Source organism: Vespa mandarinia, chromosome 8, assembly GCF_050613455.1.
Source record: "Vespa mandarinia isolate Hongniang chromosome 8, ASM5061345v1, whole genome shotgun sequence".
NCBI classification, from domain to species: Eukaryota; Metazoa; Arthropoda; class Insecta; order Hymenoptera; family Vespidae; genus Vespa; species Vespa mandarinia.
Window position 1 is genome coordinate 4,442,501 of NC_140817.1, and position 13,924 is coordinate 4,456,424.

The 13,924-nt window shown below is 30.8% G+C and overlaps 1 protein-coding gene across 14 annotated transcripts in view; it reads left to right on the top strand.

The window, feature by feature from the left end:
- The window catches only part of LOC118451205 (uncharacterized), a 191,425-nt gene that overhangs the window by 39,758 nt on the left and 137,743 nt on the right, over positions 1-13,924 (top strand). For 4 of the 14 annotated variants that reach the window (XR_004841053.2, XR_014982485.1, XR_014982482.1 and 1 more), the window contains one exon: positions 11,835-12,520. The exons of 5 other annotated variants lie outside the window; for them this stretch is intronic. The gene's annotated coding sequence lies outside the window, so the exon portion shown is untranslated. Of the gene's footprint in view, positions 1-5,958; positions 6,082-11,834; positions 12,521-13,924 lie in introns of all 14 variants that reach the window. 5 more of the 14 variants (XR_014982483.1, XR_014982484.1, XR_004841050.2 and 2 more) reach the window with 3 other exon arrangements.

Here is a 13,924-nt window from a genome sequence, read left to right on the forward strand (position 1 = left end):
GAAAGAGAAAGAGAGAGGGAGAGAGAGAGAGAGAGATAGTTGCGAGGTGCTTCGTGATATTCGAAAACGCAACTTTCTCAGCGAAACGTGCCCGCGAATTTCTCGATATTTCGCGTTTTTCTGCTACGCTTGCGAATCGTTTCGTATATCGAAAAAAAGAAATAAACAAAAAGGAAATAAAGATAAAAAGGAAAGAGGAAGAAAGATAGATAGATAGATAGATAGAGAGGGAGATATATATATATATATATATAGGAAAAGAAAAGCAATGGACGATACTTGGTTTATTTCTTGTAAGAAAGAAATAAAACAAAATTGAATTTCTATATTTTGAAAAATGGATTTTTCGAGCTTTTCATTGTCTTTCCTTTCCCTTCCTTTTCTATTCCTTTTTCTTCTCTTCTCTTCTTTTCTTTCGTTTTTTTTTCTTTTTTTTTTCTCTTCGCTGACGTCAGATATATATATATATATATATATATATATATATATATATATATGTCAGTTGTTACCTCGTTAGAAAATAAAAAGAATAGCATTGGACGCCAAGAGAATTATTTCCCGTAGATTAGGAAAAATAGAGTGAGGTGATAGAAACGAGAAATAGAAAGAAGATTGGTAGGCAAAAGTCTGCGAACGAAAACAAAAGCGAAAGAAAAAAGAAAAGGAGATAACGAAAAAGAAAAAAAGTGAAAAAAAAATAGAAAAAAGAGAAAGAGAGAAAAAAAAGGAAAATAAAGAAAAATGCAAGGGAAAAAAAAGAAGAAGAAAGGGGGGGAGAAGAAATGGTAAAAAGAGGGAAAGGAATAGGGGCTCAGCGTCTCCGGAACTTCAGCGTCAACAATTTCCGTCTACGTTTCTACTTTTTAATTACACACAGTCGCGAGCCTCTGGCATTCACGTCGCGGCGTGCGAACTCGACATAGACTCCGACGATTTTCTTCTCTTTTTCTCTCTCTCTCTCTCTCTCTCTCTCTTTTTCTCTCTCTTTTTCTCATTCTCGTCCTCGGAATCCTCTATTCACGCCATTTTTTGCGGTCTCCCATTACGGAGATTGTGTGTCTTTCGTTTATTCTCTCTTCGTTATGTCCTTCGCTTTTGGCGGTGGTGGGACAGGAGGGGGCCACAGGCCCGCCATTAACGATTCGTCTCTGAGATATGAGAGGGAACCGTCACGTTTCCGAATCGTCTTCCGTTCTAATCAGTTTTTTTCTCGACTTTCTTCCCTATACTTTTCTCTCTCTCTCTCTCTCTCTCTCTCTCTCTCTGTCTTTCTCTCTTTCTTTTTTCCATTTTTCCCGTCTCTCTATCTATTTCTTCTGTCTCCATCTTTTTTCTTCCCCCTTAATTAAAAAAAAAAAAAAAAAAAAAAAGAAAAAGAAAAAAAAACAATTTTCCCTTTCGCCTTTGCCTTCTCTCTTTCCATTTAGTTCTCCTTTTTATCTTATTTTTTCTTCCTTTTCGTTCTGTTTTTTTGTTCTTTTCTCTTTTTATACAAATTCCACTTTTTCCCTCTCTCTCTCTCTTTTTGTTTTTGTTTTTGTTTGATCTCTCTTTCGTTGACCAACTCTTAATTATAATGTTGAGAATCTATAGAACACCGGAATTATTTTCATATTTTTTCCATAATTTTTTTTTCTTCTCTTTTCTTTCTCTTTTTCTTTTCCTTTTCTTCTTTTTCCTTTCTTTTCTTTTTTCCTTTCTCTCTCTCTCTCTCTCTCTCTCTCTCTCTCTCTCTCTCTCTCTTTTTCTCTCTTCTTCTTTTTTTTTTCTTTTAATATCCTGCTTGAAACGTGTCGTACGTTTTGTTCGTTTTGATTTTTTTTCCATCCCCCGCCCCCTCCCCCTGGCCACCTATTAAAAATACATACATTAACAAATACATACGTGTATCGTAAGTTACGAACGAGAAATTATTTTTCAATTTATTTTATATTAATTCCTATTTTTTTTCCTTTTCCTTTTTTCACTTTAATTAATCTCAAAACTTTACTCAACTTAAGTTCATTAATTGTACATCATTATTAAAATTGATCATCGATAATATCGTTGAACGGCGCTTTCTTTCGGACTTTTTTTTTCTTCTTTTTTTTTTTTCTTTTCTATGGAATTATTTTAGGATAGATATTGATAGAAAAGAATAGAAAAGGAAAGGAAAGAAAAGAAAAGAAAAGAAAAGAAATGAAAAGAAAAGAAAAGAAAAGAAAAGGAAAGATAATGGAAAGGAAATTAAATAAATAAAAGAATGGAAAAATTTTGTAATAAATAAAACGGTCGAGAATTTTTGTTTTTAAAACACGTGCGCTAAATGTGAAAATAAAAAGAAGTGAAATAACGTGGCATAACATGTCGTCTTATAAGAGATTCGTATATTTTTACGTGTATGTGTGTATGTCTCTCTCTCTCTCTCTCCCCCTCCTTCTCTCTTTATCTCTCTCTCTCCCCCTCCTTCTCTCTTTATCTCTCTCTCTCTCTCCCCCTCCTTCTCTCTTTCTCTCTCTCTCTCTCCCCCTCCTTCTCTTTTTCTCTCTCTCTCTCTCTCTCTCTCTTTCTATTCGCACAAGGATGTTCAAAGTATTGGGTGCATTCATTCGAAAATATATATAGTCGATGTTCGCAATGCGACATAAACGATGGTACACGTGCGTATCCTATTACCTACGGCCGATCGAGCACGCGCAGCTATCTGTCTTCGAACAAACGTTTGGAACATTGACCGGCTCACAAGCTGTGCCTCGTGAGAAAGGGTTGTTGCTTTCGAAAGGAGAACGGGGAGTGGAAATAGGAATTGAATGGAACGAAGATGAAGCTGACTGACTGATTTTACACGCCTACGCACGTTTCAATATTTATGAAGTATTCGTATTTGAAGTATTTATTTTTGAAAAATATTTCCTCTTTATTTTATCACAAAATGTATTCGAATGTGATCTAAGTATCTTAATATACATAACATACATACATACATATATATATATATATATATATATATATATATATATATATGTGTATTTATTTTTCTCGCATAATTTCATTTTTCTTTTATAATAATAAATGTAGACGTGCATGTGTGTGTGTGTGTGTGTGTGTACGCGTATATATGAGATGGGTGGGTATTTACGTACGAATCGTGTATCAACTTATGGTTATTTCTTTCTTCCTATCTTGATCCGTTCATTTCGTTGAAATTTCCTTTTCTTTTCTTTTCTGTTGGTTTTTTGCTTTTTGTCTTTTTTTTTTTTCGTTTTCTTTTTTTCCACGTACATTTTCATATTTTATCTTCGCGTTGATTACTTTTTTTTTTTATCTCGTATTAGTTATTAGTTATTTACTCTCTTGTTTTTTTTTTCCTTTCCTTTTCTTCTTCCCCCCTCTCCCTCCTCCCTCCCCTTAAACCTATTATAATACAACTTTTTTCGCTCGTCGTATCTATTGAAATAAAATTGTACAGATGATTGAACATTTATGGATTTATTAAATTAGATCAGATCATGTATATAGATTAGTACGATTAAATTGTACCGATGATATGAGTATAATTTTTACTTAAAGAAAAAAAAAAAAAAAAGAAAAAAAAATATGTGAAAAATTTGAGCAGATATGTGTGAAGTAAGAATTCGAACGATTCAAAAAGTTCGTGCCAATAAAATGAATTAATAGAGTAACGTATAGAACTTTAAAGTTACGTGAAAATTATAAAGGATTATAAATTGTGATATCTCATCGGAATTTTTTTCTTTCCTTTCCTTTTTTTTTTTTTTTTTTTTTTTTTATTAGATCGATCTAAGAAACATTTAAGTAATCGAAACATGTATATACATGGTGTACGTACATATTTTTAATAATTTTGTAATTATATATGTATAACAGAAAAAAAAAAAAGAAAAAAAGAAAAAAAAAGAGACGTATACATATGCCTATATGTATTTATATACTCGTACGTAATACATTTGAAAATCATTCTTTAAATCTTTTCAATGGTTTATAATTTATTGTTAGAGCGTTAACATACTCGATGATAAAGATACATGATTAACATGGTGTTCGATATTTAGTCTTTCATATTTTTACGGACAACAATGGTCAATAAGCAGTAAAGTGTTTGTGTTTTTATCAAACTTTCTTTCTTCTCTCTTTATCGTACTTTTCTCTCTCTCTCTCTCTCTCTCACTCTCCCTTTCTTTCTCTTTCCTTTTTTTTTTTATTTTCATACTCATATACGTATATATCGGTTGTCGATATTTTATCGTGATTTATACGGGCGATTGCGCTTGTTATCTCTTATATAACGGTGACGTATGCTTTCTCTCTTTTTTTCTCTTTTTTCTCTTTTTTTTTCTCTCTCTTTCTCTTTCTCTCTCTCTCTCTATCTCTCTCTTTCTCTCTCTCTCTCTCTTTAAATTTTTCGAGATCGCGATATTCGCGCCGTGCCGCTTTTACGGGCTAACTTTTTACAGCGCGTTAACTCTCCCCGGGCTATTATCTATTTCATCGCGATCGGATTTACGTCACGGATGCGTATACGCGAATTAAGTACTTCGGGAATAGAGTCGTGCTACCTATGATGTTAAATAATCGGAGAAAACAAAATTATTTATTTATATTACATAGATGTACATTGTACGTATCTATCTATTTTATACGAGGAATATAAATTTATTATATCTCACGATCAGTAATAGTTTTATATATATATATATATATATATATATATATATATTTAATTGGATAATAATTTATGTTCATATATCCAATATTTTATATTTTAAATGAAACAACAGCAATAACGTCTAGATAAAGAATATTTTATTAATATAATAAAAATAATATATGTATTTTTGCCTTCACTGAAATATGTTAAAAAATATTGAACGCGATCTTGTTTGTTTAGATATAAAATATTGGCCAATATATTAGATATATATATATATATATATATATATATACACACATATATATATATGAGCTTATATATTATATGACATATACTTTACATATATCTCTTCCACCATATTCGTTTAGATAGCAGTAGCAATCAGTCAGTTACACAGCACATTTTAAGTTAAATGGATTTCGTGGCATTTTCTTATCATTTTCTTGAGAATATCGGACAAACCGTTAGAGTTATGTATTTTGTTCCCTATTTCTCCCTCATTAGCCTGCACCCTATCCCTTTTCTATGGGTTAGGTAGACGAGAAGGATATGGTTCCCTTTGAGAATAGCTACGTTTATGGCAGCACCACTCTTTAAAAAGAAAATTTTCTCAAATATCTCCTTTTCCTTTTTCTTCTTCTTCTTCTTCTTCTTTCCTCTTTTTTATTTTGTTCATTTCTTCTTATTTTCCACTTTTTTTTTCCCTTCTTTCTTTCTTCCTTTCTTTCTCTTTCTCGCCGTGCTCGTTATGTAGATAAAATCCTTTAGCGTTTTCTTCGCTGTCTACGCATCAAAGCACGAAGTTACGAGAACCGTTTTAACAAACTCGGCCCTGTCTGACTCTTCATAAAAAGATATATATATATATTCTCTCTTTCTCTCTCTCTATATATATATATAGAGAGAGAGAGAGAGAGAGAAAGAGATAGATAGAAGCAAGCTAAGCGTGTATCAAGCTAACCGACATTGTAAGTATGCTATTAGTCAAGAACGAAATGAGTAAACGAGATATATATATATATATATATATATATATATATATATATATATGAAGAAAGAGAGAGAGAGAGAGAGATGAGAGAAGAGAGAAGAGAGAGAGAGAGAGATGAGAGAAGAGAGAAGAGAGAGAGTCTTAGATGCTGTTATCTTCGTTACACTTAGAGTTCTTTGATGTGACGTAAACGGCAAGCGATGGTAGTAGGGTAGCATCGTTTGCTTCTTTTTCTCTCTCTCTCTTTTTTTTTCTCTTTTTCTCAATCTCACTCACTTTCTTACACCCTCTCAGCTGATTCTATATTCCTTTATAGTCCCAAGAGAAGAATCGAATTCGTCAGGTAAGAAAGAACCGACGACATTGACGATAATGGAGATATAGTACAAAGTCGAAGCTTAAAGGGACTTTGTCCAAAAGCCACTAAGCCTTTCCACTAGTAAGTATCGTTCCGCAACTACTTCATCTTTTATGTAGTTTCCTCCCCCCCCACCCACCCTACCCCTTTCCCCCTTCTACCTGCTTTACTTATTTTCCTTCTTTTTTCCTTCTCTACTACTACTACTACTAACACTACTATTACTACTACTACTACTACTACTACTACTACTACTACTATTACTACTACTACTACTACTACTACTATTACTACTATTACTACTATTACTATTACTATTATTATTACTACTATTACTGTTACTATTTCTATCAATATCCAAAACTTTTGGACGATTTTTCTTTTCTTTCGTTTTTGCTCTTCTTTATTTGTATTTTTTCCTTTTTTCCTTTCTTTTTTTTTTCCCTTTTTGCAATTTTTTCTTCTTTCAATTCCGTCTCCTTCTCTCTATTTCCAGAATAGCTTTGGGAGCATTATTCGCGCGTGTTTCTGACAAACGAGCCTTCTTTTTCTCCACCTTCTCCTTCTTCCTCATCTCCACCTTATTCTCCTTCTCCTCTTTCTCTTCATTCTTTCGTTCTTTTTTTCTCCTTTTATCTCCTTGTCTTCCAATATTAATGACAAGAGAATGATTAGCAAGCTTAGAAAATGGCGTTTAATTATGGCCCTATGATGATAGTACACCGACGATTATTAATATCAAAATCTGTTGAATATTTACAAGGTAAAATCTTTCGAGCACTCTCTATTTCCTTTCTCTTTCTCATCCTCTTTGTCTCTCTCTCTCTCTCTCTCTCTCTCTCTCTTTCTCTTTCTCTGCGATCTTGATTTCAATTTGCTTCTCATAAAACTTACTGTCATTTTACAACAGTCTCCTTTCGAAAAGAAAATAGGTTTATTTTCGATTCAATCTAATTTTAATGAGACACATATATAAGTGACATAATAAGATTCGAATACTTACATTTACATTAACTTTCATTAAAATATTTAATACGTCGTTTATACGGATCTTATTAATTCACTCGAGACATATGTTTTCGAAATGATCGTTCGCGATCATTCTTTATAGATTCAATTATAGATTTTATCGTAGATTTAATCGAACAGATATCACTAATATATTTTCACAAATATTACTTTTTTTTTATAATTATCAAATCTTATCAAGTCTTATCGATTTAGATTTTTTGATTGTAACAAAATAAATTTGTAATTTTATATTGAATCGTTATGTTAAATTAATATTTTAACAAACGTCTATAATTTTTGTTAATTTTCAATTTTAATCGATTGTTAATGATCGTGTGTCTATATACTGACGATTATTGACTGATAGAGAAATACAAAATGACGTGTAATATTACGATAGTCATCATACGATGTACACAATATCCATTAGATTGTACAATTCGACAAATTTTAGACAATTTAGTATTGCAATTAGTATTGATTGTAATTGATACGAATTTTTTTTTTTTTTTGTATTTATCTTGCCTACGAACGTACTTGTTTACTTATTTAAGATTTTACAAATGAAAATCTACGGATTTTGTGATCTTTTTTTGTTCCCTCCTTTTTTTTTTTCTTTTTTTCCTTCTTTTTACCACTTATATATATATATATATATATATATATATATATATACACGCATACATACATAATGTAACATGTATAATTTTATATACGTGACAACTGTGAATAGTAATTTTTGGCTTTGTGATTAACGTTAGTAAAAAAAAAAAAAAAAAAAAAAAAAAAGAGAGAAAGAAAGAGAAAAAAAAGAAGAAGAAAAAAAAGGAGAAAAAAGAAAAGAAAAGAAAAGAAAGAAGAAATAGATAAGTCCGTAGATTCGCACGGATTTTCGAAGAAAGTAATTTACGAAATTCTAGGAAGTTTTCACATCTCCCTAAGGTATTATAGAAAATCTGATGATAATTTTATTCGAAACAATTTCAAAATTTCAAGTTACATATATATATATATATATATATATATATATATATATAGTTTTCATCCCTTGTGTAAATTAAATTTGACGTTGTTCCTTAGGGTAAGCTTCTGAGTTCTTTATTTTAAAAAATTAATATGGACAGATAGGAAGAAGTTTAGAGAATTATTTTTCACATAAACGATATACATATATACATACATACATACATACATATCTCTATTGTAATACGGAACGTTACGTATCACTTTAATCAAACTATCTACATAATTCTCTCTCTCTCTCTCTCTTTCTCTCTCTTTCTCTCTCTCTCTCTCTCTTTCTCTCTCTCTCTCTCTCTTTCTCTCTCTCTCTCTCTCTCGTTCAGGTTGTAGATAAGCGAAGGACTTAACGAAGCTCTATATATGGGTACCTTTTGTTTCTACCGGAAGGTAATAGCTCGATAAAGGGTGTCGAGAACCGTGACACGGGAACGATGTCCAAGATAATTTCATGATTGCCTTAGGGCTTCAATTACATCCTTGACACGGACCGCATGGAATCTCAAGATTACGTTTCCCTACTTCCTTTGTACTCCTCCCTTGTTGGAGTTCGTCTCACCCTTTCTCTCTATCTATCTATCTCCACTATCTCTCTACTATCTCTCTCTCTCTCTCTCTCTCTCTCTCTCTCTCTTTCTCTTTTTCTTTCTCTTAATCTATCTTTCTCTCTATCTATCCATCTCTTTCTTTTTCTCTGTTTGGACGACCATAGTCGGACGGTCCCATTTATAGTCCGACCTGGTCTAAGCCTCTTGGCAGCAATGTTCTCTCGTTCGACTCGAATGAGCACTGATTCTACTGAACATTCTTCCTATCAATCCTGTTGAATCCTAGAAAATGAATCTCTGGATATATTATATAGGAAATATCTCTATTCTGCAAAAAGAAAGTTAAAAAAAAAAATAAATAAATAAACAAGGAGTTTTATTTTAAATTCATTAATGAAAGAAAAAAAAGAAAACGAAAAAAAAAATAAAGAAAAAAGTCTCGTTGAAAATTCACTCCATTGAACCATAATAATTGTATTAATTTTCTTTCTTTATGAATCAACGATTGATAAATTGCTGTTAGCGTCGATGCTTATAGTTAAAAAGAAAAAAAGAAGGAGAGAAAAAGAAAAAAAAAAGAGAGAACTAACAAGGAGTGATATTTAATCGTTTAAGCAAAGGAGAATAAAAAAAAAAAAAAAAAAGAGGAGAAAGAAAGAAAGAGATAAATTTCTCATTGGAAATTAATTATTTCCTATGATCGAAGATACATATGTGTATACATACATACATACATACATGTATACATACATGCATGCATATGTATCTTTTTTTTTTTTTTACTGAATTTTAAATAAATAAAACGAATACAATGTTCGATCGTATTTGTATACCTATATATGTAGTTTATTCGAACGTAACAAATGTTATCTACCTATACGATATAAGCATTTATCTATAATATTATATAATTAAATAAAGTATATCGGAATTAAATTTATCAATGACAAGTAAAGGAAAAAAAAAAAAAAAGAAAAAAAAAAGAAAAAAGAAAAAAGAAAGAATTTAATCGAAAATTCTCGTTGTCTCTCTAATAATGATCATCGAGTTAATTTATATCGAAACGTAACAAAAAAATATAAATTGCTGTGGTAGACGCTTGTTCAAAAAAAAAAAAAAAAAAAAAAGAAAAAAAAATGAAAAAAGAGAAAAAACAAAAACAAAAAAAAAGAAAAAGGAAAGCAAAAAAAAAAAAAGAAGAGACGAAAGAAAAAGAATTAACAAGAGGAAAAAGATATGATAAGAATGGAAGAGATAAAATAAAAGAAGAATTTCTATTGTGAAAATTAATTATTTTTGATATAATCGTTAATATCTTATACGTCATTGTTTTCGAATTTTAGATGAATTTTAAATGAAAATTATTCTATCGTATTCAGGTACTTATCGATGCACGTATATGTACTTATGTATTATTCGAACGTGGTGAATGTTGTTCATTCAGTTTTGTTATATATGCTCAATATAATATCTATAATATTATATAAACATCATATATTGAAATTAAATCGAACAGGCGCTAATGTACACACGTTTCACATTCCTTCGTCATTTCGTCCAATGATGCGTTGCTTTTTGTTGTTCATACGGTTTCACGTGTTTTCATCAAGTATTTCTCACAAGAGCATACTCGCTAAAGTTTATCATAGCTTGCACACTATGGATGCAACAACATATAGCTTCCACGATAATCTACTTTATCGATTTTGTACTGGGACAAAGGCTTTCATCCCTTCGTACCTTTCTCTCTCTCTCTCTCTCTCTCTCTCTCTCTCTCTTTCACTTTCTCATTTCTTTCTCTTTTTATCCATACTTCTCGCCCAACCATCCATTCACTTTTTTCTCTCACGATATGTACGTACACGGTTATTCTCTTATCTGTTAAAAAATATTGAAATAATTTCTACGTTGTTAACGGTTCGACTAGCAAAACAAGATAAGATAAGTGTAGCGAATTAAATGAAATGAAATGTAATGAAAAAAAAAAAAAAAAAAAAAAAAAATAGGTAAAAGAAAAAGGAAAATAGAAAAAGAAATTAATTCTATTCCGAAAGATTAGATTTATTTATTTGTTACTACCAAAATTTATCTATGGAATGTCGAGAGATTATTACGTTTCTTTCCTTTTCTTTTTTTTTTTCTTTCTTCTTTTTTTTTTTTTTTTTTCTTTTTTTGTTCAGATCGATGAAAAGTAGGATTAATGACGAGGATCGATCGGTCATTCGTAAGCTCGTTTCTTTAGCATTAACTATGACGTTAAATCTTTGGAAAAGTATATCAACTGATACTGATTAGAAAATCGTATAGTTCGTTGATCTACATGATATCTTTTAAAGTAAGGCTAATAGATCCTTGGTAAAAAGTGAGATCATAGTAGGAATTAAAAGGAAAGCACAAGAAAAAGAAGAAGAAAAAGAAAAGGAAGGACGAGTTATTCTTGGCCTCATTCTTGTCTCTCTCTCTCTCTCTCTCTCTCTCTTTCATTCGTTCTCTTTCATTCTATTTTCTGTCTGTCTGTCTGTCTGTCTGTCTGTCTCTCTCTCTCTCTCTCTCTCTCCCTCCCTCTCCCTCTCACTCTTTCTTTCTTTCTTCTCACGTGGTCGATGGATCACCGATTTAAGTGCACTAAATGTCTTCCATTCCCGGAAGCAAGTTATTATGCGGCCAACTGCACAGTAACTTTTTTTCCACATAAAATACATTTATCAAGGAGGACGCCATTGCCAGGAGGCACGTGGAGTAGTGTCTTAGTTGAAAAAAGTAAACTGCTGAGAATGACTTCTCTCTTCTATTCTTTCATATATACACATACACATACACGCAAACGTATATACACACATATATATATATGTATATCATATATATATATATGATATACATATGTATATCAATGCTGATATTTTCAGTATCTCTATCTATGTTACATCCCGAAAAATATCTATCTAATATTCTTTGATTATTTTCTTTCTTTCTTTCTTTATTATCTTTTCTCTTTCATTATCAACGGTTAATGAGATCCTACATTTTTTTTTCTCTTTCCTTTTTCTCCTCTCCGTCTCTTTTCTCTTTTTCCTTCTTTTTGTTTTCTCATTTTCCTTTTCTTTTTTTTTTTCTCTTCTTTTTCTATCTTCCTTTTTACTTATTACTCCAACGCACGAAGAATTTATTTCTAATTAGAAAAATTATGTCCATTTGTGTTTTTTTTTTTTTTTTTTTTTTTTTTTTTTTAATCATTTTCTTTCTTTTCTTTTTAAGGGGATGGTAACTGGCTAAGTTGACAGCGGTGAGAATGAACGGATTGTCATTGTTGATGGTGATTGTGACGTTTAACAAATGTTTTCGTCACGTTTTATCGTTAACAACGTATACGACTAATGACGAATGCTTTTGAGAACGATTTTAATTATGCGATAAGCTTGATAGACAAAAGGAGAAACAATGTAAAGCAAGCGAGTAAAATGAGAGAGAAAGTGAGATAGAAAAATAAGCAAAGGGAGAGAGAGAGAGAGAGAGAGAGAGAGAGAGAGAGAGAGAGAGAGAGAGTGGAAAAAAGAGGGTAAATGTAGAAACGAAGAACAAAGTACGCCTTTCTCACGTGATTAGCCACTTTGTGAAAGGAAAAAAAAAAAAAAACGTGAAGTAACGAGAGGTAAGAAATGGTACGGCTCCGTTGAGAACATCAACGAGATCTTTACTATATAGAAAGGGTAAGGAAAAATAATTAATCTACCCTTCTCTCAGTTAGTCTGTAATAGTACGACGACTTTGCCGTATATCGTCGCTTTCGTACGTTCGAGAGACCGTGATAAAGGGTACAAAGAGGTCTCCTTCTCATTCGACGTCTCGAAGGAGTAAAAGGAACTGAACGGACACGTTAATTACATTATCCTATGTGAGTCATAAAGACAGAGTAGAAAGATCATACAGGAGTAACTACTTAAGTAATTATTAAATATCTCTTTTGTACGAAACTTCTTTTTATATTAATATTTTTTTCTTTTTTTCCTTCTTTTCTCCTTTTCTTTCTTTTTTTTAGATTAAATTTATATATATATATATATATATATATGTATATATATATATATATATATATATATATATATATATATATGTATGAATGAGATGGTACTCTTTTTAGAATTTTACTCTTAATATCTTTTTGCATTTTTAAAATGAGTCATATTTCAGAGGTGACATAAGTGAGAGACTTATGCGAGTCATAAGTGAATCGTTTTACACAATGTGAAACATTTAAATATAAAGACGTCACTTTAGAATGACTTGAAAAAGAAATTCTTTGATGTCAATTTTATATAAAAGACAATTTCTCTTCTAATTAATAAATTATAATAAATTAATATTTATATATATATATATATATATGCGTGTATGTTTGTGTATGTATACGTATTTAATGATACGCATTTAGAATTTTCTTTTTCATAATTTTAATATTTTTAGAATGAATATTAAGTCGCAGGTGACACGAACGAGAGTGTCATGCTAATTATTAATGAATTATGTCATTTAAATAAAGAAGAATGCTTTTAAGAAGCTTAAGGATGTTAAAATGAGAACTTTGAAAGGAATGTACAATTGCTTGAACGTTTGGAGGAAAAAAAAAGAAAAAAGAAAAAAAGAAAAAAAAAAAGAAAAAGAAGAAAATAAATTAAAATAAAAAAAGTACGATATAGTAAATTGTCGTCGAACTAAAGTAAATAACTAATCGTAAACTAAAGTTTAGACTGTGTAATTATACTCGTTTAGTCAGGTACGCAAAATGGGCCGATTAATTGTCGCGTAAACGTGATCGCCATGTTAACTCAAACTCACAATAAGTTAGGAAGTTCTTCTTAGGAAAACATTCAACAAATCTCGGCTATTTGATGAGAAAGTTTGAAAAGCCGGTCATTGGGAAGACTAACGAGAAGAGATCGGTATCCGGATTCTCTCTACAAACGGGAACAACTTTTTGACCTTTCGATCTCTCTACGCCGTATTTGTCTTCGAAAAATCATCTCGCCTTTCTTTTTTCTTCTATTTTTCTTATTCCTTTTTATTTATTTTCCTTCCTCCTGCCTTTCCCCGTTTCAAAAGATTTTCTATTTTCACGACGAATACGTGAAGAACGAAATGTAATCTACATTTCTTTTTTTTTTTTTTTTTTTTTTTTTTTTGTTTTTCTTAATCGTATCGATGATATTACGAATTCTACAAATTATTATTAGAACTATTATTATAGAGCTATTTATTTTACATGATGATTATGATGATGATGACGATAATAATAATAATAATAAATAGATAATAAGATTAACGTGCAATAGTGCAAAACAAAGCCATCA